This window comes from Anomaloglossus baeobatrachus, chromosome 8, assembly GCF_048569485.1.
Source record: "Anomaloglossus baeobatrachus isolate aAnoBae1 chromosome 8, aAnoBae1.hap1, whole genome shotgun sequence".
Taxonomy (NCBI): domain Eukaryota; kingdom Metazoa; phylum Chordata; class Amphibia; order Anura; family Aromobatidae; genus Anomaloglossus; species Anomaloglossus baeobatrachus.
Genome location: NC_134360.1, coordinates 262,918,303 through 262,934,430, shown reverse-complemented (window position 1 = coordinate 262,934,430; position 16,128 = coordinate 262,918,303). Strand labels below are relative to the sequence as shown.

At 50.4% G+C, this 16,128-nt stretch overlaps 1 protein-coding gene across 1 annotated transcript in view; it reads right to left on the bottom strand.

Annotated features, from left to right (window-relative positions):
• Window positions 1-16,128, bottom strand: part of LOC142250102 (ras-specific guanine nucleotide-releasing factor RalGPS1-like) — a 203,531-nt gene that overhangs the window by 172,548 nt on the left and 14,855 nt on the right. The window lies entirely within an intron of this gene.

The window sequence follows — 16,128 nt, the reverse complement described above, 5'->3', positions numbered from 1 at the left end:
CTCATGATAAGAAAAATAATGGGGGAAAATATACAATTTACGCCCGTGTTCCAGCACAGAAAAGTTGGTGCATGTCCTATAGTTTGTTGCACATTTGCCTTCATAGGAATTTAGGCATTTTAATCCCATGAATAATTATTTCCTATCAATCTACGCCTCCATTTACAATTATATTACTATGAATTGGTTATTTTTTGAGTCGAGTGTTTAGAACTCATAAAATGGCGCGATCGGTAAATTTACCCAATATTTTTAATGGTTTGTAAAGATTTTCCACAAAAGCTGTAATTTATGGATACAGAGATGGATCCATAACAGGTTGATGGTCTATTAATGGCTTTCGTCAATGTTGTACGGTTCCCCCTCTCCCGGCCCAATGTCCCGTCACCAGTCACCGCCCTCACCAGTCACCGCCCTCACCAGTCACCGCCCTCACCAGTCACCGCCCTCACCAGTCACCGCCCTCACCAGTCACCGCCCTCACCAGTCACCGCCCTCACCAGTCACCGCCCTCACCAGTCACCGCCCTCACCAGTCACCGCCCTCACCAGTCACCGCCCTCACCAGTCACCGCCCTCACCAGTCACCGCCCTCACCAGTCACCGCCCTCACCAGTCACCGCCCTCACCAGTCACCGCCCTCACCAGTCACCGCCCTCACCAGTCACCGCCCTCACCAGTCACCGCCCTCACCAGTCACCGCCCTCACCAGTCACGGCCCTCACCAGTCACGGCCCTCACCAGTCACGGCCCTCACCAGTCACGGCCCTCACCAGTCACGGCCCTCACCAGTCACGGCCCTCACCAGTCACGGCCCTCACCAGTCACGGCCCTCACCAGTCACGGCCCTCACCAGTCACGGCCCTCACCAGTCACCGCCCTCACCAGTCACCGCCCTCACCAGTCACCGCCCTCACCAGTCACCGCCCTCACCAGTCACCGCCCTCACCAGTCACCGCCCTCACCAGTCACCGCCCTCACCAGTCACCGCCCTCACCAGTCACCGCCCTCACCAGTCACCGCCCTCACCAGTCACCGCCCTCACCAGTCACCGCCCTCACCAGTCACCGCCCTCACCAGTCACCGCCCTCACCAGTCACCGCCCTCACCAGTCACCGCCCTCACCAGTCACCGCCCTCACCAGTCACCGCCATCTGGTGCGAATAGTCTATAAAAAACTAAAACCTCAAAAGGTATTTTGGCCGAGAGCTGAGCACAGAGCTGTGACTAACCAGAGACATCGCTGGCATTTCTACACAGTAATTATCATAGATTGGTGACTAATTGGTGTCAGATGGGAAGGGCAAATGCCGGCAACATTCACTCAAGCTTCAGCACAGCAAACAGCAGGTTTCTACATGAGCCACCATGACAGATCGGCTGAGCCGCACCCCGGACATTGCCACCATCCACGAGCAAACATGGCAAGAGACTGGACTTCTGCCCTCATCCAAAAGACTTCTAAGAGTTTCTCTCTTTTGTGCAAACAGCGCCAGTAAACGCAGACACAATTGCCGTGTTCTTCCAACGAAAGCCACTTCATGGACGGTCATTTTCTAGAGGTGTCTCACAGTCGTTCCTGAAGCGGCTTTAACTCTAAACTATAAAGTATAGAGTATAGTGATGAGCGGGCACTACCATGCTCAGGTGCTCTGCACTGGTGACTAGTGATGAGCGGGCACTACCATGCTCGGGTGCTCAGTACTGGTAACTAGTGATGAGCGGGCACTACCATGCTCAGGTGCTCTGTACTGGTAACTAGTGATGAGCGGGCACTACAATGCTCAGGTGCTCTGTACTGGTGACTAGTGATGAGCGAGCACTACCATGCTTGGGTGCTCAGTACTGGTAACTAGTGATGAGCCGGCTCTACCATGCTCAGGTGCTCTGTACTGGTAACTAGTGATGAGCGGGCACTACCATGCTCGGGTGCTCAGTACTGGTAACTAGTGATGAGCGGGCACTACCATGCTCAGGTGCTCAGTACTGGTAACTAGTGATGAGCGGGCACTACCATGCTCGGGTGCTCAGTACTGGTAACTAGTGATGAGCGGGCACTACCATGCTCAGGTGCTCAGTACTGGTAACTAGTGATGAGCGGGCACTATCATGCTCAGGTGCTCTGTACTGGTAACTAGTGATGAGCGGGCACTACCATGCTCGGGTGCTCAGTACTGGTAACTAGTGATGAGCGGGCACTACCATGCTCAGGTGCTCAGTACTGGTAACTAGTGATGAGCGGGCACTACCATGCTCGGGTGCTCAGTACTGGTAGCTAGTGATGAGCGGGCACTACCATGCTCAGGTGCTCTGTACTGGTGACTAGTGATGAGCGGGCACTACCATGCTCAGGTGCTCTGTACTGGTAACTAGTGATGAGCGGGCACTACCATGCTCGGGTGCTCAGTACTGGTAACTAGTGATGAGTGGGCACTACCATGCTCGGGTGCTCAGTACTGGTATCTAGTGATGAGCGGGCACTACCATGCTCGGGTACTCAGTACTGGTAACTAGTGATGAGCGGACACTACCATGCTCGGGTGCTCTGTACTGGTAACTAGTGATGAGCGGACACTACCATGCTCGGGTGCTCAGTAATGGTAACTAGTGATGAGCGGGCACTACAATGCTCAGGTGCTCTGTACTGGTAACTAGTGATGAGCGGGCACTACCATGCTCGGGTGCTCAGTACTGGTAACTAGTGATGAGCGGGCACTACCATGCTCAGGTGCTCAGTACTGGTAACTAGTGATGAGCGGGCACTACCATGCTCGGGTGCTCAGTACTGGTAGCTAGTGATGAGCGGGCACTACCATGCTCAGGTGCTCTGTACTGGTGACTAGTGATGAGCGGGCACTACCATGCTCAGGTGCTCTGTACTGGTAACTAGTGATGAGCGGGCACTACCATGCTCGGGTGCTCAGTACTGGTAACTAGTGATGAGTGGGCACTACCATGCTCGGGTGCTCAGTACTGGTATCTAGTGATGAGCGGGCACTACCATGCTCGGGTACTCAGTACTGGTAACTAGTGATGAGCGGACACTACCATGCTCGGGTGCTCTGTACTGGTAACTAGTGATGAGCGGACACTACCATGCTCGGGTGCTCAGTAATGGTAACTAGTGATGAGCGGGCACTACCATGCTCAGGTGCTCAGTACTGGTAACTAGTGATGAGCGGGCACTACTATGCTCGGGTGCTCTGTACTGGTAACTAGTGATGAGCGGGCACTGCCATGCTCGGGTGCTCTGTACTGGTAACTAGTGATGAGCGGACACTACCATGCTCGGGTGCTCAGTAATGGTAACTAGTGATGAGCGGGCACTACCATGCTCAGGTGCTCAGTACTGGTAACTAGTGATGAGCGGGCACTACCATGCTCGGGTGCTCAGTACTGGTAACTAGTGATGAGCGGGCACTACCATGCTCGGGTGCTCACTACTGGTAACTAGTGATGAGCGGGCACTGCCATGCTCGGGTGCTCACTACTGGTAACTAGTGATGAGCATGGTAGTGCCCGCTCATCACTAGTAAATAGTACTGAGCACCAAGCATGGCAATCCTTGGGGGCAGGATTTTAACCTTCCTATGTTACCAGTGGAGCTGTTAGTAAGTATAGCATCAAATGGGCAACTTGCAAAATGGATCAAAACTTGCGTGCTCGGGGGACGGTGCGCTGGGGAGCGGACGTGCGCTCGAGAGGGGGGGACGCGGTGCGCTGGTGGGGGGACGTGCGCTCAGGGGGGAGGGAAGTGCGCTCAGGGGGGGGGGGGCGGTGCACTGGTGGGGGGACGTGTGCTCAGGGGAGGGGGGCGGTGCGCTGGTGGGGGGGCGGTGCGCTGGTGGGGGGCGGTGCGCTCAGGTGAGGGGGGGCGGTGCGCTCAAGGGGGGGGACGTGCGCTCAGGGGAGGGGGGGGGGTGCGCTGGTGGGGGGACGTGCGCTCAGGTGAGGGGGGGGCGGTGCGCTGGTGGGGGGGGGAATGTGCCGGAGCGGCCTGACAATGTGTGCAGTGTGCCGCGTCGGCTTCCCCGTCTCATCACGCGGTTCTCTTGCAGCTTTCCCTGGAGGAGAATATTAAGTGCAGACATGTGAAGACGACATCAGCCGCCGCCTGAGCCGAGCACAACACAGAAAAGCCCCATCACAAGACCAGTGATGTCACATGTTTAGACACGAATATTTCTCATAACAGGGCGGCTGATACTTCGGGTTACCGGCCTCCCGGAAGGACAAGGCAGAATATTAGGCCAGTCATTTCGTGGTGGTGCTCAGATGCCCTGTTTTTTTAGTATAATACCCCTCCAGTAAGAGAAATCCTTATATTTACTCTCAGAGCAGATAATGGGGGGGGACATATGGAAGATTGGGTTCTTTGGTATTATTATCTTCATTTATTTTGCTTGCAATGAAAAATCACAAAAGAGAATGAAACAAAAATCAAATCATTGATCATTTCACACAAAACTCCAAAAATGGGCCAGACAAAAGTATTGGCACCCTTAGCCTAATACTGGGTTGCCAAAATAACTGAACAACCGCTTCCGGTAACCATCAGTGAGTTCCTTACAATGCTCTGCTGGAATTTTACACCATTCTTCTTTGGTCAACTGCTCCAGGTCCCTGAGATTTGTAGGGTGCCTTCTCCAAACTGCCATTTTGAGATCTCTCCACAGGTCTTCTATGGGGTTCAGGTCTGGACTCATTGCTGGCCACTTTAGTAGTCTCAAGTGCTTTCTATCAAACCATTTTCTAGTGCTTTTTGAAGTGTGTTTTGGGTCATTGTCCTGCTGGAAGACCCATGACCTCTGAGGGAGACCCAGCTTTCTCACACAGACATGGCCCTACATTATACTGCAAAATTTGTTAGTAGTCTTCAGACTTCATAATGCCATGCACACGGTCAAGCAGTCCAGTGCCAGAGGCAGCAAAGCAACCCCAAAACATCAGGGAACCTCCGCCATGTTTGACTGTAGGGACAGTGTTCTTTTCTTTGAATGTCTCTTTTTTTTTTTCCTGTATGTTCATGGCTTTTCCCAAAAAGCTCTACTTTTGTCTCATCTGACCAGAGAACATTCTTCCAAAATGTTTTAGGCTATGTGCGCACTAGAAAAGTGATTTTTCTCAAGAAAATTTCTTGAGAAACTTCTGGGAGTTGAAGATTACCGCACGTGCGGTAAAAAAAACGCACCAAAACCATGGGAAAAACGCATGCGTTTTTGCCGCGGTTTTTCCGCAGGTTGGTCCCTGCGGTTTTTTTATGCTGAACTGCAATAAATAATATAGATAATAGATAGATAGATAGATAGATAGATAGATGAGAAATACATATATAATGTCCCACCCCCCTGCATTTTCTAAGCTGGCACCCTTTAGTGACTTTCATGTGGCACTAAAGGGTGCCTAGCCTTGTATTTAGCCAAAAAATAAATAATTAAAAAAAAAAAAAAAATGACGTGAGGCCCCCCCATCTTTTGTAGCCAGCTAGCGTAAAGCAGACAGCAGCAGCCTGTAGACCACAGCTGGCAGCTTCACCTTGGCTGGTAATGCAAAACAGAGGGCACCCCACGCTGTTATTTTACATTAAATAAATAATTTAAAACAAAAAACGTGGGGTCCCCCCCCAAATTGGATTACCTGGATTACCAGCTAAGGTAGAGCGGACAGCTGGGGTCTGATATTCTCAGACTAGGGAGGTCCACTGTTACTGGACACTCCCCAGCCTAAAAATAGCAGGCTGCAGCCGCCCCAGAGGTGGCGCATCCATTAGACGTGCTAATCCCGCCCCAACTTATCCCGTTGCCCTGGTGCGGTGGCAAACTGGGTAATATGCGGGGTTGATGCTAGATGTGTAATGTCACCTGGCATCAAGCCCTGGGGTTTGTGATGTCAAGCGTCTATCAGATACCCGACATCACCAACCTAGTCAGTAAGAAATAAAAAATAGACAACAAAAAAAGTTTTATTTGAAAAAACACTCCCCACATTCGCTCTTTCACCAATTTATTGACAGGAACAATCAAATCCGGATCCGACGTAATGCAATAAGGGGGTGGGGGGGGGGGTCCCACGACAATCCATACCATAGTTACTGTCCCAGTCAATGAAGTACAGAAGGTTCCCCATTGGCTGGGAGAGTAATGCAGTGACCTGAGCTAACATCAATAGGTCAGCCCAGGTCACTGCAGGGGATGACGAGCGCTGCGGTCAGGAGGTTAGATGAGATCATTACCTGCTGTGATGATCTCCTGCCATCAGCGCTGTCACTGCCTTCTATGCCTGCTGCGTTCTCAGCAGTATCGCGAGAGCCCGTGACGTCACCGCTAGTGACAGTCTCGGGCCGCGGGCATAGACGGCAGTGACAGCGGTGACGTCAGGAGGCAGGAGATCGTCACAGCAGGTAATGATCTCATCTCACCACCTGACAGCAGCGCCCGTCATCCCCGCGGCTGCACGCACTGCTGTGTGTCAGTGTCTGCCTGCGCTACAGGGTGACAAGCTGCTGACACTGCTGTGCTGGCAGCCGCAGGGCTGGAGTGGGACACAGACTGCACGGGCACCTGGAGGTCGCACGGAAGTGCTTCTGTGCGGCGTCCAGGGAGTGTGACGTGTGTGTTTACTCTGCTCCGCTTCCTCTTCCTGGCATAATGACATTGCTTCCTGCAAAACCGCAGGCAGCGATGAGCATTACCGCAGGTAAATCGCGGCTATTCCAGGGGTACACCGCACATCATTTGCTACCTGCGGTATACCCCCGGTATTTCGCGATTACATTACAGTGAATGGAGTGAAATACCGGGGGTATACCGCAGCTACCTGCGGAAAAGAAGTGACATGCTTATTTTCTCAAGAAAATCTTCACAAAGGATTTTCTTGAGAAAAATCCACAGCGTGCGCACAGATATTTTTTTCCCATAGGTTTTGCTGGGAAATGTCTGCAGAAAGATTTCAAACCTTTCTCAAGAAATTTCTGCAGCAAAACCGCGGGTAAAAACGCCTAATGCGCACATTGCCAAAACGTACCTGAGAAAGTCTAAGGCTCCAGCCTGGCTTTTTTATGTCTCGGGGTAAGAAGTGGGGTCTTCCTGGGTATCCTACCATACAGCCCCTTTTCAGTCAGACGCTGACGGATAGTACGGGGTGACACTGTTGTACCCTCGGACTGCAGGGCAGCTTGAACTTGTTTGGATGTTAGTCGAGGTTCTTTATCCACCATCCACACAATCTTGCGTTGAAATCTCTCGTCAATTTTTCTTTTCCTTCCACATCTAGGGAGGTTACCACAGTGCCATGGGCTTTACACTTCCATATGACACTGCGCACCGTAGACACAGGAACTTTCAGGTCTTTGGAGATGGGCTTGTAGCCTTGAGATTGCTCATGCTTCCTCACAATGTGGAGTCTCAAGTCCTCAGACAGTTCTTTGGTCTTCTTTCTTTTCTCCATGCTCAATGTGGTGCACACAAGGACACAGGACAGAGGCGGAGGCAACTTTACTCCATGTCACCTGCTGCAAGTGTGATTTATTATTGCCAGCACCTGTTAGGTGCCACAGGTAAGTTACAGGCGCTGTTACTACACAAATACAGAAGCAGCACAGGATTATTCACACAGCGCCAATACTTCTGTCCACTCCCTTTTTTATGTTTTGTGTGGAATTATATCTAATTTGGCTTTATCACAATTTCTTTTTCATTGAAGACAAATTAAATGAAGATAATACCAAAGAATTTGTGATTGCAATCATTTTCAGGAAGAAACTGAGTATTATCTGACAGAATTGCAGGGGTGCCAATACTTTTGGCCAGCACTGTATATGTGTGTGTATGTGTATGTATATTCCCATTGTTATGGCAGATCGAGAATTCTAATGGCAAAATGCACGTGTAATTACTGAAAAATGAAGGAGCCAACTAAATTGTCAGCCCAGTCGCAAAGCATTATGAGTAAGCAATAATAATGCCATGTGCATCTATATATATATATATATATATATATATATATATATTTATTTATTTATTACACACACATATTTATATATACATACATATATCCATACACATAATTATATATATATTACTCACACACACACTTATTTTAGATTTATTTTTTCCCATTCATTCTGGTGCACAATGTACTATGTTGGGAACATGACGCTGCTGACCTGGTGTTAAGGAAGAGACTGATCTACAGATCACTTCTGCAGCTGTATCCTCAGAAAACTACAAAAAGCCCCAAAGGAGACTTGAAAGGCATTCTTGCAAGATCAAATAAGTAAACCCCCATAAACACCAGGTCCAGCAGCGCGGGGAGTCAAGTGATGTTAATACAGCCCCTCTGTCACGTTGACGCAGGTAATTGCACATAATGTGTCTGGATGATGGGCCGGGGGGGGGATTTGGGGGGCCGGGGGGAGGATTTGGGGGGCCGGGGCACGTCCTGTCCTGTGCGGACCCTACAATCACAAATGAAGGCCGTCACAGTGTACATAGACAATGTGTCACGGATGATATTTTGCAGAAAGGATCTTCTTTACTGACGGTTTCGTATCATTTCTAGATACTTCTACGCATCGTTCTTGGGATAAGGTTCCCACAGAGCGACACTGCAGAAACGCATTAAGCATCAGATTAATGTGTGCACGTGTGCGCTCTGCACCGCACCTAAAAGGTGCGCTTCAGAGCGCAGCTGAAAAGCTCCGTTCTGAAGCGCATGGTTCCGGCAGAGAACGTGCGCTCTTCATGCTGCCTCTCCCTATAGACAGCATGCAAACCACATGAAAGAAGTGACATGTCACTTAGAACGCAGGAATCCGGGCAGCAGCCGAAGCGCTGCGCTCTAATATGCCACGTGCGCACGGCTCCTGCACAAGCTCCATACACTGTGCAGGGGACGCAGGACGCATGCTGTTACGCTGCGGTGCAGAACGAAGCGTAACTGCATGCAATTACACAACGTGCGCACATCCCCTAAGAAGTGGACAGATTTTACTCTTAAAGGGACCTGTTAGGTCCAATATACACCCAGAACCACGAGCGGTGCTGGGTGTATACTGCTAATCCTGGCCTAACCGACCCTGTATACACTAGCATAGATAAAGAGATCTATCGAAAAAGGATTTCTAAAGATCTGTTATCTTATGCTAATGAGCGCAGGGACTAGTCCTAAGGGCGTTACTTTTGTTTGCTAATCGGCCCAATTAGCATGTAAGCATGCCCCTGTGGGCCACTGTGGGCGTGCAACCATGCTAATGAAGGCGGAGCGTCAGACATGTCACTCACCTCTCCGCTGGCATTGCTGGTTTTCAGCTGAGTGCGCTTGATCAGAAGTCCCCAGACTTCCAGTCATGAGCACTACACCAGTACTGAGCACCCGAGAATGGTAGTGCCCGCTCATCACTAGTTACCAGTACTGAGCACCCGAGCATGGTAGTGCCCGCTCATCACTAGTTACCAGTACCGAGCACCCGAGCATGGTAGTGCCCGCTCATCACTAGTTACCAGTACCGAGCACCCGAGCATGGTAGTGCCCGCTCATCACTAGTTACCAGTACCGAGCACCCGAGTATGGTAGTGCCCGCTCATCACTAGTTACGAGTACTGAGCACCTGAGCATGGTAGTGCCCGCTCATCACTAGTTACGAGTACTGAGCACCTGAGCATGGTAGTGCCCGCTCATCACTAGTTACCAGTACTGAGCACCCGAGCATGGTAGTGCCCGCTCATCACTAGTTACAGTACAGAGCACCCGAGCATGGTAGTGCCCGCTCATCACTAGTTACCAGTACAGACAGAGCACCTGAGCATGGTAGTGCCCGCTCATCACTAGTTACCAGTACCGAGCACCCGAGTATGGTAGTGCCCGCTCATCACTAGTTACCAGTACTGAGCACCTGAGCATGGTAGTGCCCGCTCATCACTAGTTACCAGTACAGACAGAGCACCTGAGCATGGTAGTGCCCGCTCATCACTAGTTACCAGTACCGAGCACCCGAGCATGGTAGTGCCCGCTCATCACTAGTTACGAGTACTGAGCACCCGAGCATGGTAGTGTCCGCTCATCACTAGTTACCAGTACCGAGCACCCGAGCATGGTAGTGCCCGCTCATCACTAGATACCAGTACTGAGCACCTGAGCATGGTAGTGCCCGCTCATCACTAGTTACCAGTACAGACAGAGCACCTGAGCATGGTAGTGCCCGCTCATCACTAGTTACCAGTACTGAGCCCCCGAGCATGGTAGTGCCCGCTCATCACTAGTTACCAGTACTGATAACCCGAGCATGGTAGTGCCCGCTCATCACTAGTTACCAGTACTGAGCACCCGAGCATGGTAGTGCCCGCTCATCACTAGTTACCAGTACCGAGCATCCGAGCATGGTAGTGCCCGCTCATCACTAGTTACCAGTACCGAGCACCCGAGCATGGTAGTGCCCGCTCATCACTAGTTACCAGTACTGAGCACCCGAGCATGGTAGTGCCCGCTCATCACTAGTTACCAGTACTGAGCACCCGAGCATGGTAGTGCCCGCTCATCACTAGTTACCAGTACTGAGCACCTGAGCATGGTAGTGTCCGCTCATCACTAGTTACCAGTACCGAGCACCCGAGCATGGTAGTGCCCGCTCATCACTAGTTACCAGTACTGAGCATCCGAGCATGGTAGTGCCCGCTCATCACTAGTTGCCAGTACTGAGCACCCGAGCATGGTAGTGCCCGCTCATCACTAGTTACCAGTACTGAGCATCCGAGCATGGTAGTGCCCGCTCATCACTAGTTACCAGTACCGAGCACCCGAGCATGGTAGTGCCCGCTCATCACTAGTTACCAGTACCGAGCACCCGAGCATGGTAGTGCCCGCTCATCACTAGTTACGAGTACTGAGCACCCGAGCATGGTAGTGTCCGCTCATCACTAGTTACCAGTACCGAGCACCCGAGCATGGTAGTGCCCGCTCATCACTAGTTACGAGTACTGAGCACCCGAGCATGGTAGTGTCCGCTCATCACTAGTTACCAGTACTGAGCACCCGAGCATGGTAGTGCCCGCTCATCACTAGTTACCAGTACTGAGCACCAGAGCATGGTAGTGTCCGCTCATCACTAGTTACCAGTACTGAGCACCCGAGCATGGTAGTGCCCGCTCATCACTAGTTACCAGTACTGAGCACCCAAGCATGGTAGTGCCCGCTCATCACTAGTTACCAGTACTGATAACCCGAGCATGGTAGTGCCCGCTCATCACTAGTTACCAGTACTGATAACCCGAGCATGGTAGTGCCCGCTCATCACTAGTTACCAGTACTGATAACCCGAGCATGGTAGTGCCCGCTCATCACTAGTTACCAGTACTGAGCCCCCGAGCATGGTAGTGCCCGCTCATCACTAGTTACCAGTACTGAGCACCCGAGCATGGTAGTGCCCGCTCATCACTAGTTACCAGTACTGAGCACCTGAGCATGGTAGTGCCCGCTCATCACTAGTTACCAGTACTGAGCACCCGAGCATGGTAGTGCCCACTCATCACTAGTTACCAGTACTGATAACCCGAGCATGGTAGTGCCCGCTCATCACTAGTTACCAGTACAGAGCACCCGTGCATGGTAGTGCCCGCTCATCACTAGTTACCAGTACTGAGCACCCGAGCATGGTAGTGCCCACTCATCACTAGTTACCAGTACTGATAACCCGAGCATGGTAGTGCCCGCTCATCACTAGTTACCAGTACTGAGCCCCCGAGCATGGTAGTGCCCGCTCATCACTAGTTACCAGTACTGAGCACCCGAGCATGGTAGTGCCCGCTCATCACTAGTTACCAGTACTGAGCACCTGAGCATGGTAGTGCCCGCTCATCACTAGTTACCAGTACTGAGCACCTGAGCATGGTAGTGCCCGCTCATCACTAGTTACCAGTACTGAGCACCCGAGCATGGTAGTGCCCACTCATCACTAGTTACCAGTACTGATAACCCGAGCATGGTAGTGCCCGCTCATCACTAGTTACCAGTACAGAGCACCCGTGCATGGTAGTGCCCGCTCATCACTAGTTACCAGTACTGAGCACCCGAGCATGGTAGTGCCCACTCATCACTAGTTACCAGTACTGATAACCCGAGCATGGTAGTGCCTGCTCATCACTAGTTACCAGTACTGAGCCCCCGAGCATGGTAGTGCCCGCTCATCACTAGTTACCAGTACTGAGCACCCGAGCATGGTAGTGCCCGCTCATCACTAGTTACCAGTACTGAGCACCTGAGCATGGTAGTGCCCGCTCATCACTAGTTACCAGTACTGAGCACCCGAGCATGGTAGTGCCCGCTCATCACTAGTTACCAGTACTGAGCACCCGAGCATGGTAGTGCCCACTCATCACTAGTTACCAGTACTGAGCACCCGAGCATGGTAGTGCCCGCTCATCACTAGTTACCAGTACAGAGCACCCGTGCATGGTAGTGCCCGCTCATCACTAGTTACCAGTACTGATAACCCGAGCATGGTAGTGCCCGCTCATCACTAGTTACCAGTACTGAGCACCCGAGCATGGTAGTGCCCACTCATCACTAGTTACCAGTACTGAGCACCCGAGCATGGTAGTGCCCACTCATCACTAGTTACCAGTACTGAGCACCCAAGCATGGTAGTGCCCGCTCATCACTAGTTACCAGTACTGATAACCCGAGCATGGTAGTGCCCGCTCATCACTAGTTACCAGTACAGAGCACCCGTGCATGGTAGTGCCCGCTCATCACTAGTTACCAGTACTGATAACCCGAGCATGGTAGTGCCCACTCATCACTAGTTACCAGTACAGAGCACCCGTGCATGGTAGTGCTCGCTCATCACTACTCCTCTAATCTTCTTGCCATTTTTTGCCACACGCACGCTTAGCGGCCCCCTCCCGAGGTGCAGCCCATCCCAAGCATAGAGCACACAGGAGTAGTTCCATTGTAAGCCTCTGGTCACTAAGTTTACAAGATAGGAGACCACAGTGATGTGGGATTCATTAGTCGAGTGATGAGGTTTTTTCTGCATTTTAGCACGTTTTCTCCCATCGTGACAGGGGACAATAATGGGGCTTTGCTTATACAGGTAGATTAGTGAATGAAAGATATATTTAAAACTTTAATTGGGGCAACATCTTGAAACAGAACCAGATTCTGAGAGTGGAGACGAGTGTTTGCGACCAGTTTGTTGACCATTTTCCATAGCAAGTTGTAGCTCTGCACCCGGCGTCTGCAATATAACACGAAGTGTCAGAGAAAGTTTTGTAATTTCCTAATGCACTTTTTGTGCCACTTATCACTGAATGACGACTTTCATAACTTCCCTTTAGTACCGTAGATGAAACCATGAAACACGCACAAGGCGTAAAGCAGATCCATCATTAGATTTCACGTTACAAACCACACTCATTAGTCACCGAGTCTTGGACCAGATGAGGCTGATGAATTTACTCTGGAATTGTCAGAACGGCTGTTATTATTTTCCTACTTGATATTAGACTGGGAATTTTAGGCGTCCAGCTACAGTTGTATACTCCTTTTAATATGTTTATACATCCACTCACAGATGGATTTTCTAAGTAAGTACACCAGCCTCATCAGGTATAACATCAATTTAATAATGTATGTATTTTAATTTGTAAATGTAGGTGAAATTTTAATTTATTCTTGACCATTAACCCTGCAGTTTCCTCCCCAGTGGATGCCATCTCTTGAAAAGCAAAAGGTGGAGGCTGTGCAAATCAAAAGTGCACAAGTCCAATGTGGACGCACCAATAAATAAAAAAAGCCAAGATATCACAGGGCGAATATAGAAAATGCTGCCGAATTAATTTGTTAGCAAACTGCCAAAAATAAGTCTTCATTTGTCATGAGAACAGTCGGTCGACATCCCGTGCATGACTCAGGGGAGTGGGTAGAGGATCCGTCATGAGAACTGCAGCTGCCAAGAACGGTCCCCGGCCTTGGACGGCCACTTAGATCTCAAACTTTTCCCAACTTGTCTAAACAAAGCCGGCGGCTTCAGAGCAGAACACACGTGGTGCGAGGCTGGGACCGGCCAGAAAGGCTCGCGGCCAGCACTTGGCACCCGCCACCATCAAATATGAAAATATTGCTCCTGACATATTCTGTCCTAATGGAATTAGCAAGTAGCAGAAAGCGCTCATCACCCCAATAAGAGGTTATTCCCATCAGCCTGGGACCCCCATACACACATCTGCACGTCTAGGAGCCACGTGAGCACCTCTGCAGTCTCATAGCCGGGTCACCACTTCACGGATGAAGATCATGTTAACTTCTCAATTCTACACCACTGATGCCCCCCACAACTCCAGTATTGGGGTGCTCATGGGTAGCCATACCAGACAGGGGGGGTTCTGGATGCAAGACCTAAAAAGATGCCTGTTAGTTTTACAATAGTGAAACAGAAGTGTAATTAAAGGGAACCTGTCAGGTGCAATATACAGCGAGAACCACGAGCGGTGCTGGGTGTATACTGCTAATCCTGGCCTAACAGTCCCTGTATACACTAGCATAGATCTATAGAAAAAGGATTTCTAAAGCCTTAATGATATGCTAATGAGCGAGGGGACTAGTCACAAGGGCGTTACTTCCCCCGACTAGTCTGCCCTCTTAGCATGCCCACAGGTGTGTACTAACATGCTATTCAATGCCATCACCAGCGGTGACGAACGTACCTGCATCCGCTATCTCTGCTGTTCAGGAGTCCCGGCACTTCCGGTCATGCGTACTAGACTTCGCTGAAGCTGGGACTCGTACACCTGGCCTCACAGTGCGCATGACCGGAAGTGCCAGGAGTTCTGAATAGCGGAGATAGCAGATACGAGTACGTGTGTCACCGCTGGTGATGCTGCACTGAATAGCATGTGAGCATGCCCACAGTGCTAAAAGGGAGGACTAGTCTGGGGAGGGGGGGGGGGGGGGCTATGTGCGCATCTCAGCGTAACTGCATGCGTCCTCAGCACAATCTATTATTATTATTATTATTATTATTATTATTATTATTATTATTATTTATTATTATAGCGCCATTTATTCCATGGCGCTTTACAAGTGAAAGAGGGTATACGTACAACAATCATTAACAGTACAAGACAGACTGGTATAGGAGGAGAGAGGACCCTGCCCGCGAGGGCTCACAGTCTACAGGGAATGGGTGATGGTACAATAGGTAAGGACAGAGCTGGTTGCGCAGTGGTCTACTGGGCTGAAGGCTATTGTAGGTTGTAGGCTTGTTGTAGGCTATGAAGATTATGCAGGAGACGTGCGCACGAGGCGTCTTAGAGCGCAGCGCTTCGACTGCTGCCCGAAGCGTGCGTTCTAAGAAGTGACATGTCACTTCTTCCGTGCGCTTTGCCTGCAGCCCCCGCTCGGTCTATGGGAGGGGCTGCAGTCAGAGCGCATGGAATCGGCTTTTTTTTCACTACGGACATTTTCTGCAGTGATTTTAAGCGCACGTGTGCTCTTCAGATCGCTGCAGAAATTTCTGCAGGGACAGAACGCAACGTGCGCACATAGCCTGACTTCTTTGTGACTAGTCCCTGCGCCCATTAGCATATGATAAAAAATCTTAAGAAATACTTTTTCTTTATGTATACGACTAGATACAGGGACGGTTAGGCAGGAATTAGCAGTTTGCACCCGGAACTGCTCGTGGTTCGCACTGCATATTGCACCTGACAAGTAAAAAAAAAAAAACAATCAAAAGATGCTTTAATATTTCTGTTACTGTTAAGATGGACAAAAACAACTGGGTGGAAAAAGATAAAAAAAAAAAAAAATCCTAGTTCCCAATGTTGCAAATCAGTAAGAAGGGGGCATCACGTCCCGAGCCTTCCAGGATGGGAACAAATCTGTCCCTATGGGATTTTTAGTCGGAAGGAAGAAGAACACGCGGAAGTGACACACGTTATTTTCCTCCCCCAATTAAATGACAAATTTACAGGAACTTTTGACAATTTCTGGTTCCCGTCCTTAGTGTATATAATAAGAGCATCCTCCTCGCTGCCAGCATCAGTGTCACTGTGTGACTTCTGAATGACCGGATTACTGGCAAACAATCGGCACAGCGAGGATCCAGAAATCTCCGGTGTAGCCTGCACCGCCA